The sequence below is a fragment of the Perca fluviatilis genome, chromosome 1 (assembly GCF_010015445.1).
Source record: "Perca fluviatilis chromosome 1, GENO_Pfluv_1.0, whole genome shotgun sequence".
NCBI lineage: Eukaryota > Metazoa > Chordata > Actinopteri > Perciformes > Percidae > Perca > Perca fluviatilis.
Genome location: NC_053112.1, coordinates 30,529,684 through 30,543,495, shown reverse-complemented (window position 1 = coordinate 30,543,495; position 13,812 = coordinate 30,529,684). Strand labels below are relative to the sequence as shown.

At 42.1% G+C, this 13,812-nt stretch overlaps 1 long non-coding RNA gene across 2 annotated transcripts in view; it reads right to left on the bottom strand.

Annotated features, from left to right (window-relative positions):
- Positions 1 to 4,660: 4,660 nt before the first annotated feature.
- Positions 4,661 to 13,812, bottom strand: part of LOC120560124 — a 43,404-nt gene continuing 34,252 nt past the window's right edge. For both annotated transcript variants that reach the window (XR_005639431.1, XR_005639430.1), the window contains 2 exons: positions 6,059 to 6,156; positions 4,661 to 5,773 (listed from right to left, as the gene is read on the bottom strand). This is a non-coding gene — a long non-coding RNA (uncharacterized LOC120560124). The remainder of the gene's footprint in view (positions 5,774 to 6,058; positions 6,157 to 13,812) is intronic.

Genomic DNA, 13,812 nt, shown 5'->3' with positions numbered 1-13,812 from the left:
GGTAGTTTGGCAAACAGTTGTGTTTTCAGTAACAATGTGATTTCTTTTCTTCTTTTTTTATTTAACAAAGCTGTGCTAACTATTATATGCAAAGTTTTATAGTGAGGTTCCTTTGATTTTATGTGACTTGTCAGCCTTGTTAAAACGCCTGAAAAGATTAGAGCTGGATTATACGTGTCACTCCCCACATATACAGTATGTGTTTCATTATGGACCTCGGACCGATCCTCCATACGCAGAGCAGCATTCCTGCTGTTTGCATTGTTTTTGGAACGCCTGGAGTGCCCACAGCTGGTGCCAAAAAAATAAGGCCTTGTACCTTTTTGCCCCTACACCACTAAACAACTTGAATGTGCTCACACATCTACTAGGAGTCTTTACAGGTAATGAGGTCACTACATTGGAAAGGGATCATGAACACATTTTTATAATGTGACCCAACTGGAGGGAATTAGATGTTATGGCAAGTCGGTTACACTGAAAAACAAGAAAATTCACACTCGCATAGAGGGTAAGGTGCAAAGCGGAGGAGTTCAGAAAATATAAAAATGGCAGCCAGGTTTATGATAAGGTGGTGAGACCACTACAGCACATATAGTTAGAATACCTTGTGTTTATACAGCCAATCTAATGTAAAACAAAGCACACTGTTAGACTGCTGAGCAGAGGTAACTGATATATGCCCCACGTAGCAAGATGAAATAAAAGTTTGTGTAATATATTAATTAGTGTGGCTGTAGCAAAAATGGCCCAAAAGTTTGAATCCACTCATTGTGCTTGGGGGAGGGGGAGGTGGGGGAGGGAGACTAAATGGTCATTTGTTTGGGTTAGTGAGTGTAGAAACAAAATACATTTCAGGCAGTTGGATGAGAGTTTAACCACATCAGGGGCATAGTTTTGATAAATAATGATTGACTTGTGGACTTCCCTCGCCGAGACATGCATCACTCACTCACTGGGCTGTCATTGGTATTTACCTCTAATTTAGAAAACTGGCTTTTCCAGAAATACTGTCAATTTTCTCTTGCTTTCTTCTATGTGCAGAAAATGATGACAATAGACAAAACATATACAGTAGCTTTTCTGCTTTTATGTAGACGTCACAGCCATGCAGTGAAGACTAGAGAAGGTGAAGTGAAATCTGGCAGCAGTACTGAAGATTCACATTTGTGATTCCCTGCAATGCAGACATATTCTGTTCTACATTAAATTCAAACGTGTTAATTTTATGTGAGCAAAGTAATGTGTATGACACTGTTATGAAAGTGTATAGAGTGTCTTGTCAGCTCTTTAGCAACATCACTTATACCTCACCGTGCCATCTAAAATCAATACAATATTTTTCTCCCAATAAATAATGTAGGCCTGAAAAAGGTCCAAATGCACGCATCGACAGTTGGCTGCAATTAGAGGGCGGCGGCAGCAGTAGTAACTGATGACAGTCCCTCCCTCCCTCTGGCTCACACGGGATCAGCAGAAAATGAAGACGCGGAGACCACTTTGTCACCGGCTGAGGGTGGACCTGGAAATGACTCCTAATGGAAAAAAGGCTCCCTGAGCCGCCACTGCATCTGCTGCTCCAAGCACTTTCTCTGGGCCGATGGGCCAGCCCCAACCAGTTTCCAGCTCCCTTTATCTAAGCCTTTAATATGCTCTGGGCAGCCAGCAGCGACCACAAGCTGAGGTCAGGAGGCATCGGTGGCTGAGTGTATGTGTGTCTAGTCTCTACACATTTGTGTGTGTGTGTGTGTGTGTGTGTGTGTGTGTGTGTGTGTGTGTGTGTGTGTGTGTGTGTGTGTGTGTGTGTGTGTGGGGGGGGGGTGGGCGAAGAGAGGACAACAGCAGTGGAAATAACAGCAGAAAATACTATCAATACCAGGCTACTAGATTAGGGAAAAATGATTAAAGTTTACAGTTGCGATGTCAACCCCAAGCAACACACATGAAAAAAAGGAGGAGCAAGATATTACATTAATAAAAAAAAAACAAGACTAAAAGACTAGCCATGCTACAGTCCCTGAGGCTACAATGCTTATTACACACCAGAAAACAAAAAATGTTGCTTTCTTATATCCTTTCTTCTAGTAGAATGACCTTGTTGTTATCTAAATCAAAGGGGGTTATCCCCTGTACAGTGTACATCTTCGGTTCCGTCTGTCAAGATCAGCTCTAAACGTTCACTGGCATAGCGGTGGTGTGTGTTCACTTCAGTCCAACAGAATTCCTGATTACACTAGCCCATACTGCTGGGGGTAACAATCCTGATGTGTGCATGATATGAACAGTCTGCCTAGTCCTTACCTGTAGAGCCTTTGGATAGGGCACACAAACTGTCCCTACAATATTATATTGAGAATACAATAAACTCTTAGCTTTGGCATTTACTGTACAATTGCTGCTCTTGCAGCCAATCCATACATTTACACCACAAAATCATGAATCTGGAGGGTAAAGGTTGGCATGTCCACTTGCTATATTGGCAATGATCTTAACTTGATCTTTGATCTTTCAGCTGACTTTGACTAAAACTACATCATTTGTTTTAAAGGTATCCTGAGTGTTTAAAAGATAAAGATTTTTACTTGCCAGTGGCGCTAGATGAAAAGTCAATGATCAGCAAAATGATAAGGATTCATCATCTGCAGACCATGAATGTCTGTACCATATTTCATGTTATACCATGGTCTGGGTGAATACTCGATTCTGATTGGCTGCAGGGTGTCCATTAAAAAGTGTTATACCATGGTCTGGGTGAATACTCAATTCTGATTGGCTGCAGGGTGTCCATTACAAAGTGATATAGGACACCTACTAAAGGAGTTGGGTGAAATGAATGCGCTACATTAACTCAAAAAGTAAATGTGGATTTATTATTTCCAAATCGTCCTCTGAACACCACAGGATGGCGCTAAAACACACAGGCTGCAAAAAGTAAGTTCTACTGGTCCTCTGGACTGACTCAGTTTCACAGCGAATAACGTTATCTCACATCCCGTTCACTGTTCAGCTCGCTGCTTCAGGCTGCGCCGCTGCAGCCGACGGTAACGTTACACATCGCGGATCAAATTCTTCGTAAAAGTATTTATATTGTTTTGGGGACATGGCATGGCTGGATAGCTAGCTTGTCTTGTTGTTCAACATACTGTCAAATTATTTTTTGACTGATTGCCAACTGTACACAATGTTATTGACTTTGGATCTTGCTAGCATAGCGTTAGCTTTCTGGCTCGTAGCTAAACTGAAGGGTTCTATCAGCTGAGCGGACTATATAAATATCTCCGGTTGCTAAGGGAGGCAAGTCGTATCTAAGTCTAAATCTTCTTCCTAATTCCTGGTGGAGAGAACAACGTTTGCATTGCATAAGAACCTGATGGATGGGAATGATTGTTCCAGGTATTAGTCAAACCGTCAGGCGTAACCAGGGAAACGGAGTTATTGTTTGGATAAACTTTAGATTTCGATTGTAAAACTAATTAAAATATGAACTAATGTTTTAAAAGTATGTTATTTGGCAAGTGACCATGGTATAAGCGGGTTAATGCCCTTCGAGGTGTCCATTGTCAGGTATTAATGGACGACGGCGAGGCGTGAACCGTCCGACGCGCAGCCCTTACATAATCCATCTGCACATTTTATTCTGGAATGTTAAACCAACAGACTGACCAAAATTCCCCCACTTGGGATGCTGTGTACACTTTTTCAGTTTTCAAGACATTTTATCTAACTCCTGTGGCTCCCAAGCATATTACTCTCAAAGGACTGTTTTAGCTGTTCAATTACTTCAGGAAATTCAGAGAGATAAAAGTAAGTACCACAGCTGTCAGAGATTACGCGGTGTACTTGTAGCACAGTACACGCAACAGTCTGGGACTAACTTTCTAAACAGGCTGCTCTGTGGGGGTGACAGAGATGGTAGAATATAGCCTCCCTTTGTGTCACTGTGCCCTGGCCTCCAGGTGCCTCCAAGTGATGGAGAGGGCTCTGGGAAACATTTATATCTCAAATCCACTTTATCGACCGTTCCCCTGTCAGAGCGGAGCTAGCAGCAGTGCTAGTGGGGGTTGGAGGAGAGCAAGTGGCTCTTAGCACACACGCTGACACTGAAGGAGCCTCCAGCACTCACTCTTTAGCTGCAAGTCTGGAACCTCTTTATGGTGATTGTTTTATCAGCGTTCCTGTCTGTCCCCCGGGAGGCTGGGGCCCAGAGAGGATGACCCTCATTTTCTGAAAGCAAAGTGTTCAGTATTGATCAGTAGGAATGAGCAGCCTGTGACATGGGTTAATTTACTGGACCTAGGAAGGTTCATTGTTTCCTGTCATTCCTGAACTCATCGCACTGACCTTTACCGCCCTGTCCTGCCACGCACTGTGTGTACACGCACAGACACAGACACAGACACAGACACACAGACACACACACACACACACACACACACACACACACACACACACACACACACACACACACACACACGACTCAACTGCTCACTGCCTAACCGCAGAAATAGAAAAAGTGAGACCGACACATTGACCAAGAGATGGACAGATAAAGAAAGAAACAACCACCACTTCAGGGAAAAAAAGTAACTTTCAATTCATGAAGTTTCACATTGTTTTCGATAAAAAAAAAAAAAACAGTATCATTAGCTCTATATCTGTCGACTGTTAAGTAAAATGAATGGCTGAAGGTTGATAAATAGATAAGTCTCAAGTCACACATTTGAATCTATCATGGACCTAATGCACCTGTATTATGAAACACTTGCCAGGTCGAAAACATATTCCACAGATAATTCATTGAATATGTAGTCTCCCATTCAATCCACCACAAACTGAAAAGGGCTCAATACCTGAACATCTTTAAGACGAGATATAATCAATACTAAACTCATAACCTGTGCACGGAGTATTGAGAATGACAGAGGCCAAAGGTGAATGTCTGTGGGTGAAAAGGCCAGTTTAGTTACATCGAAAGGTCAAAGCCTTAATGTGATGCTCAATTGCAAAACTTATTAGGGCATGGCCTAACAACCAGACTACAAAGTGGGGTTATACCATTTTAGATAATGCAAACTAAACATAAACCATAGAACAAAAGAAGGAATTTTTTTTTTTAATGAAAATTTTTAAAATGTTTAGCCTTTTTCAGAATCCCAATCTAGTTTTATATACAATTGTATTCTTGCCATGTAACTTTAAGCTGTGTATTAACAGTATAATAGTATTATTAGGTCAGTATGTTAGTATGGATACAGCTTCTTTTTTTTTTATCTGCGGATTAATCAAGGATGAAAAATAGTCATTAATTGCAGCCGATATATTAAGCACATAGTTCGAGTGTAATTTACTGTACCATTAACTTAAAATGAATCACATTTTGATCTTGGAGGCACAGTAGAGAAAATCTAAATGATAAAAGAAATGGTAACAATGAATTGAGGATATTAATTCATACATGCAAATACAAACAGTTTCAGTACAAAGGCAAAACTCAAGAGGTCTCTCATGATTCAGGATTTCCAGGCTTGTTTTTGCCATGTTTGGTTAACACGGAGGTTAGCTTAATTTATTTTGCCCATTTTATGCAGGATTCGCCCAGCTCAGGATGGAGATGGGGAGGTAATAAATCCGTGAGGTGTCATCTTGCTCCCCTCCCCTTTGCCTGGCATCTGCGAGTGCTACGCCACTTCTGATTAGTGCCGCCTTTCCCTCCCAGAAAGCCAGCAGACAGGAACAAACTGATTACTGCCCATCTTCAGGGGATTGGAGACACCTAACAGGAGGATTACATTAACATATTAACGGACGCTTCTCACCTACAGCTCTCCTAATATCACTTCCATACTCCTTTATTTTTTGGGGAAGGGGGTGAAGTGTATGTGTGGTGTATTTCATCTTCAGCTGGAGAGCAAATGAATAAGGAAAGATAGTGATTCCCTCTCTCTCCCAGGGTGCGCTATCTGTCACTGATGATAGGTGAAGAGGAGAGGGGCGCCTTTGAAGTTTTTCGACATAAAAAGGCGCAAATAAACGCAAACACATCCTTTCAGCTACTCACATAAAATTAGGACCTTCGGAAGATGGGGGTAGGAAGCTGGCCTCCGCAGCCACACCTAATCACTCTGACGGCAGCAAAAGACTTCAGTCTCTGCTCTCCTGGGAACATCGGAATTAAGAATGAGAAAGAAAAAAAAAGTCAAAAAAAAAAAAAGAGCACTTTAATCTGCCTCAGCTACTTTTCCACTGTTTTAAACAATGTTCTGCTGAAACAAAACAACAAACAACAAGCAGAAAAAGAGAAAAGTTTTGCCGCCCTCTGAAATAAATATGAGGAAACTTTGAGTTGGTTGATAGAAGTGTGGATGAAGTTGACTCTGGCTGTGATATCTTCAGGCTTTGATATTTTCACTGTGGAAAAATCATAGCGTGATCCTATGAATCAATTACAAGGGTGGACGGGATAGTCCCTCCTATGAACTACCTCAGAGTACAGAGTAACAGCACAGACAGCAATAGTTATCAGAACTGTAAGTGTGAGGGGGCTCTTTTCACATTATTATTTGAAGCACTGCTCCAGACAAAATGAGCTAACTGCCAAAGGAGATAAAGGGATTTAGAGATTCAAAAGAATAGAGATTTAAAAATTAATGGTGGAAAGGATTTGCCTTCATGTTTCTACAACTTGTAAGCAGAACATGACTTATAAAGAGTCATGGAGACAAATTGCTTTTAAGAATAAAGTGATGGTGAAAGGGAAAAAACAAGCGGTGAATATTTAATGGGTACCACAGCCTCTTCGCAAACAAATCAATATGGTGATAGTAAACATAAGGAGACTCATACTGTGGCATGCAGCCTGGGAAAGGAGGGAGGACAGGTGTCAGCGGGCCCAGCCACAGAGTTTAGGTTTATCTTGACATTTCTGAAGGTTAAAAGATTGTAACTGTCTATCGGTGTCAATCACTTGGCTCAAAGGTCACAGCTAGTCTATTTTTCATTAATTATACCCTCAGATGTCTTCAGAATTCACACCTAACAATTCCAACTCCCTAAACAACGGCTGCTGAAAGGTTGTAAGAGAGGAATACATACATAAATTTAGAATTCTACATTCACACTGATGGTTGGGTACATCTGATTTCAGGCAATGATGTATATTGACTCTCTGCAATTAAACATGAGAGAGATCATCCTTTCTACTGTATCTATATTATAAAACGAGAGTACTTCAAATGAATACTTTAAATGCCTTACTGATGAGAATCAGAGCAGTCTGTGGCTGAGAGTCTGAACGCTGCCATTCTGTCACTTTCTCTGTGAATATAAACGCCGTAGCTGCGGTTTCCCTCCTGATAGACTGATTTTTTTTAGTGTGTTCAACATTCCCAAAGCACTATTTCTTTTAGCTGTGCTGATTTAAAAGACAGGGTGAATAAAGCCTGGGAATCTGGTCTAACGAGTCATCTTTCTACATCTGGATGAATGTACATTTGAAGAAAGCCAAAGTCTGCATGTCTGCAAACTTTAACATGACAGTGGAGCTATAATGATATCAACTGCCATCTACTAGAAGCCATTACCCCTAATAGTTGCTCTGTCGTACAGTCACTCTAAAAAATAAAATTTTACACCATCAGTTACACATTACGATGCCTTTTTCTTTCATAGCGTCCACATATTTCAGGAATACAATTATAAGGGTGGTCTAAGGGGCGCCCGGATAGCTCAGTTGGTAGAGCGGGCGCCCATATATAGAGGTTTACTCTTCTGTTTACTTTGCCCGGGTTCGACTCCGACCTGCGGCCCTTTGCTGCATGTCATTCCCCCTCTTTCTTCCCTTTCATTTCTTCAGCTGTCCTGTCAATAAAGGCCTAAAAATGCCCAAAAAATAATCTTTAGAAAAAAAATAAAATAAGGGTGGTCTAATGAACAGAATACCCATAGCGTCCCAAGTAATCAGATGTAATTCCAAGAGGAATTAAGGACGTTCTGAATGAAAACAGGTGTCCCTTTTCCTAATTCAGAATTAGTTGATGCTATATTTGTCTAATACCTACATTTAAAAATAAAAATAAAAGTATTTGTTGCAGTAGCCAAGTCCTTTGAGGAACAAAATTAAGACACATTGCAAACTTTTACTGACACAATGGTTGTATGTAAGGCTTCGATGAAAACATTTAATGCACCGTAGGACTGTAGAGATCGCAACACAGAACGTCTGAGAAACTGGTTTCTTACTAAAGGAAACCGGTCACTGACTACTGCAAACTGGTTTCAACCATGGGTTCGACAGTTCGACTTTAACAGATGGACTGCTCTAGTCTGGGCAGCCTTCTGGAAGCTAAAGGCCCTCTGGACAAAGACAGGACTCCATTGAAATTTAAGATAAGACCCATATTTGGGTACATTGGTCTGCAGCATCCAATACTGGCATCCTACTGACATATACTTGGGAGAGATTGAGCCTGCAGGATTCTCTGAATTGTGCCAACCTCCCCATGAAAAAGTGATAACATGGACAATGCAGGGCCTCTTTGATGACAAAGTAGTAATGCTTACTCTTGACCAGATCAGAAGGATGTGCTGAGGACAGGACAAGCTTGAATTACCTGCAGATAATAAGTAAATAAGTACCTTTTTGTTATTTGCATAGGAGTCTTCCTTCATGGCTTCTATTGTCATCATTTCCAGTCATTAATGTATTACTCAGACCTTTACTGACAGTATCTTGCTTTGAGTCTATTTTGTTAGTGGCTGCGTGAACCTCGGACAAAACACGATTGGCTAGTGATTAGATTTATTCACCTATCAGAAACTGGAGGTCGTTATGTGTAGCGGGACCAAGGAATCCTAAGGAACACTGCTTCACCTGTTTCTGTGAAGTCCCTTGCACCCTCTTACATATCACTGCTGTAATTTAGACTTTCATTTTGTTTTACTTATTGTGGGTGGTGCTTTTACAGTCTGCTTGTCCATTACTCTGCCTGGCTGTCACCTTTAACCTCCTCGGGAGCACTAAACGCTGTTCTTGTCTTACCATGCGAAACAAGGCTGAAATAACAACGCTTCTTTTCCGCTCAGGGGGCATGTAAGAAAATGGCACACAACCTGAAGTGAACAATTGTATGTGCACTCAGAGCACCTCTCAGAGCATTCCCCGAGCAGGATGCTCCACTGCTGTGACCAAGCCCTAAAGTGAGCGCTGGACTCTTCTGAGGCATGAAATAATAATAACATCCCACTTCCGTCTCCCTGCCAGAGAGGAGGGGAGGAAAGTATATGAGGGCCTTCTATTGTCACCGCTCACTAGAGAGATACCAGTATCCCCGAGACTTTAATGGGAAAGACAATAGGGCTGGCCTAAAAAGGCTTCCTATTAAAATTTAATCAGAGACTTTTGTCTCTCACTATATGTGACGATGTGCATGTGTGTGTGTGTGTGTGTGTGTGTGTGTGTGTGTGTGTGCGTGCGTGTATATGTGGGTGTATGTGAGTGTAAATGACTACAGGGACAAGTAACAGCACTCACAGCCCATCTTCATCCCCTCTCGTGTTGTTTGTTTCAAGTTCATCCCTTCCCTGTACCTTGGGAGAGTTATTTCATTTTCTCCCAGGTGTGTCACTATCCTCCTTTAACCACCCAACCACATGGCAACTGCTCGAAAAAATGTTAAGGGCAAATTGGATTAACACCACGGTCTATGGTCTGGGCACTTAACAAACACGGATGCACTTAAGGGAGCCCACAGAATGATTTGTGACTGAACAAAGAACTGGAGAGATGGAGCCTGGGCATGACCACAAGACTGGTGTAATATGTCATCTACCGGAAGAGCTATCAGCTCAGCCTACTGGAAAAGGAGTAAACTCCCAAGTGCTGAAGGTAAATTATTATTATGTGTCAAGTGCTTCTCTCCTACTTTTGTGGCTGAGACAAACATGTTTTATTGTCATCAAATCACAAGGCTTTTGCCTAGTTAGAGGTAACTTTTTTTTTGTTGGCAGTTTTGTATTCTCTGTAAAGGAACACGCCGACTTATTGGGACTTTAGCTTATTCACCGTATCCCCCAGAGTTAGACAAGTCCATACATACCCTTCTCATCTCCGTGCGTAACTCTGTCTGGTGCACCCACCGCTAGCCTAGTTTAGCACAGATCCTGGAGGTAACCGGCTCCAACTAGCCTACTGCTCCCAATAAGTGACAAAATCACACCAACATGTTCCTGTGTTGTGATTTGTATAGTCACAGCGTGTACAAATAACAAGGTCACATGAGACACAGCCATCTTGTAACCATATACAAACTGGGAACTATATTCTCAGAAAGGCGAAGCACTGCTACTTCTGCTACTTGGGCGGAGTGATTTGCTCGCATTACACGAGAAGCACCGTGGTGAGGAGCAACGGTGCTTTTCAGGTGTTGCGCTAATCACCCCGCCCAAGTAGCAGTGCTTCGCCTTTCTGAGAATCCAATATGTAGACAATATGTTAGAAGATGGCTGCGTTATCATGTGACCTTGTTATTTGTACACGCTGTGACTATACAAATCACAACACAGGAACATGTTGGTGTGATTTTGTCACTTATTAGGAGCAGTAGGCTAGTTGGAGCCGGTTACCTCCAGGATCTGTGCTAAGCAAGGCTAGCTGTGGGTGCGCCAATCAGAGTTACGACACGCACGGAGATGAGAAGGGTTAAGGCTGGGATACCCGACCCGAGCCCGACGGGTCCCAACGGTACCCGACGGGCTGGGCCGGGTTCGGACAAATATTTAGAAATGATGGACGGGTTCGGGCTGGGCTTGGACGGTCACATCAGCGCGGTAGCCTAAAGCTTATTATGTAATGGGCCTGTTTCACTTGATGCAAAGTTTCGTTTTTGTGATTAAAATAAATTTAAAATTAACCTAACATCCGTCTTTCTGTGTGCAGAATTGCGGAAATGTGTTTATAGCTTTAATTGATAACCAAACACGTGCATATCAAGCAGACTGCATGCCGCAGCGCATTGAGCGCTCAGAGCGCAACGATGGAAGATGTTAAAAAGAAGTTGGCCTCAGGAGATTTTAAAACCACCGAAAATGAAGGAAAGTCTACTGGGTGGAAGTATTTCCACATAGCTGTCTAGGCATATGTTAATTTTATTTCAATTATATGATTGGGCCTCTTGTGTGCGCCTGTGTTAACATGCGCTTGTTGCCCCATGTGCGCGCTCATTGTGCTGATGCGCTCATCTGTTGACATTTCTGAGTGCCTTACAGTTGCTTAATAAAAGCGGGCTTTCCACACAAACAAACGTAGCCTACATGTGTCATTAGTATGAGAAAAAAATTAGATTTTAACGGTGTCGGGCCGGGCCATGACGGTGTTTGGTCACGGTTCTGTCGGACGCAGGCCGGGCTCTGACAGAAAAATTCCTCCCGATCCCACCCCTAAGAAGGGTATGAATGGACTTATCTAACTCTGGAGGATACGGTGAATAAGCTGAAGTCCCAATTAGTCGGTGTGTTCCTTTAACACAGGCACCGTTTCTATGGAAGAATATGCCTCAGTATGATGATGAAGGTAGACTGAGAAAGAAACTTTCTTTATTTGAGCAACAAAAGTTGCCTCATCCTTTAATCTGATGGTTCTCAGATCCTTTCATAATTAGTAACTAAAACATTTTTTTTATTTTCTGTATTTTTTTAGCATTATCCATTTTCTTCTGGGGCAACCAGTTCAACAAATCAATAGTGGAGGTTAACGTATTAGTGTGATGAACGTGTTGACTTACAGTAGGGAGGCCTGACCCCAATAAACCTTGAATAAATTCTAACATTATGCAGCTGTGGCCTGTTGCATTGAAAGGATTCAGAAAAAAGCAAGTGCATTACTCTCACTCGCTCTACTTCTCCTCATATATCTATCAAGTTTAAGGTGTGTTTAGAGATTATTATTGAATTATTAAGTCAGACGGTTCATTATCATACCAATGTTTAAAATGGATGATTAGAAGACAAAAAAGAAAAAAAGTGCTATAAGACACCAGCTGCTCAAGTGAATTGATGATTCATTAACAGAGGTTCTGCACACTACAAGTAAGGTTTAATGTACACACACACACACACACATATATATATATATATATATATATATATATATACACACATAGCTAATATACAATATGCCACTCCTCATTGCCTTTTGTGTGATATTTATTTGTACTTTATTTCCTTTATACTTTGACAACATTTCTTTTAATAAATGCTAATACTACAGGGCCATATCAGTTTCATCTGGTGACATTTAATGCCGAGGCTTAGCCATTGATTACCTCTCTATGCTTTGTAATTGTTTCTTCAAGGTACTGTGATCCTGTGTGCAAGTGAAGTTCCACGTATGGATTTCTTTCCAATTAAGGTTGGAATTATTCACAGGGGGCTCACCCTTGACGGCCTGCAAACAATGACATAACATTGGAAAAACATTTTTGAACCAATCGATTAGAAACAACCAAATGATGTTGGCTGCATGATAAACAGCTCTTCTCCATGGACCTACACTATCAGGCCCTTAAGAGGGCTGATGTCAAATAGACACGCATACATACACATAAACACACTTCCAACCGGCCTGATCTTGTAGTCTCAGAGGCAGCTAGTTCTGATAGTATTCTGCGCCACCTGGAGATGAAGAATAAGAAGGTAGGGAGTCGAGACCTATGGGGAACATGGTTCCAAAGGAATGGCTTTATGGAAATGAGGGTTAAAGGGAGCATCGTCCGCCCTCTGATAGGGAGCCTATGAAGCGCTGACACATGCCCTCCCGCCACTCTCCAACATGAAACCATGTTATATGAGAGGGGGTCACCATTCACCCTAATCACGGCCGTGACATGACATGCTGTAGGTTGCCCCTCAGTGTTAAATATTTATGTCAGCACCACCGTATTGCCTTGATGGCTGTCAAGACTTTGACACATGCTCTCTCTTTCTCTATCTCTCTCTCTCCTCCTCTCTTTTCTGTTCCCATTAAAATTCAACAAAAACAGAAAAACAGCAGAAAAACACAAAGGCATAAGCTAAAGGTAGAGGCTTTTATGTATTTATAACTGGCCGTTGGAATTGACACCTTACTGTATATGCAAATACATGCACTATGTTCAGGTGCTTCTTTGCTTCATTCACAACTCGATGCATCAGTGTGCATGGATTGAAAAGTCCAATTGGAGACTGTCCCAAAGACTGGATGAAATTTACCCGTCACCCGTCACATTCACCAGACTCCTTGGAAGTTTGCGTTCCAATAAATGTCCCAGTTAAATAAACCAAAATGCGTGTGCTATACCAACATGTGGCTGCATGTCCTCTTTTGATTAACTTCCATAGTTTAGCTCAGAGTGATTTCACTCATATGTAAGAATGTAAAAGGTTTTGGGGGTGACTGAGATCACTGGAGACCGTGCTCTCCTCCTCTAGCCTTGCCGGCTCCCCCATGATAGGTGTCAAAGATATTCTAATGAATGTCAGAGTACATTTCAGGGGGCCATGCTCCGTACAAACCACTGGAGTGGCCCATCTTATGGGGCTGCCAAACCCCCACCACTCTAAGCTCCCCAACACCCTCTTCATGTTCAAGAGGGTTAAGAAGATTAATCAATGTCAATGTCTTTTCCCTTTTGAAGCCAATAAGGTGCACACTGTCTGGCCATGCCCAACAGAACATCACTTTGTTCCGTCGCACAGCCGCCCCTTCGCTGCGCTCACTGACCCCCCAGCAGTCCCACTTGTCAAAGTCAAGGGGGCGTTTGGCGTTTGGTAGAGACTGGC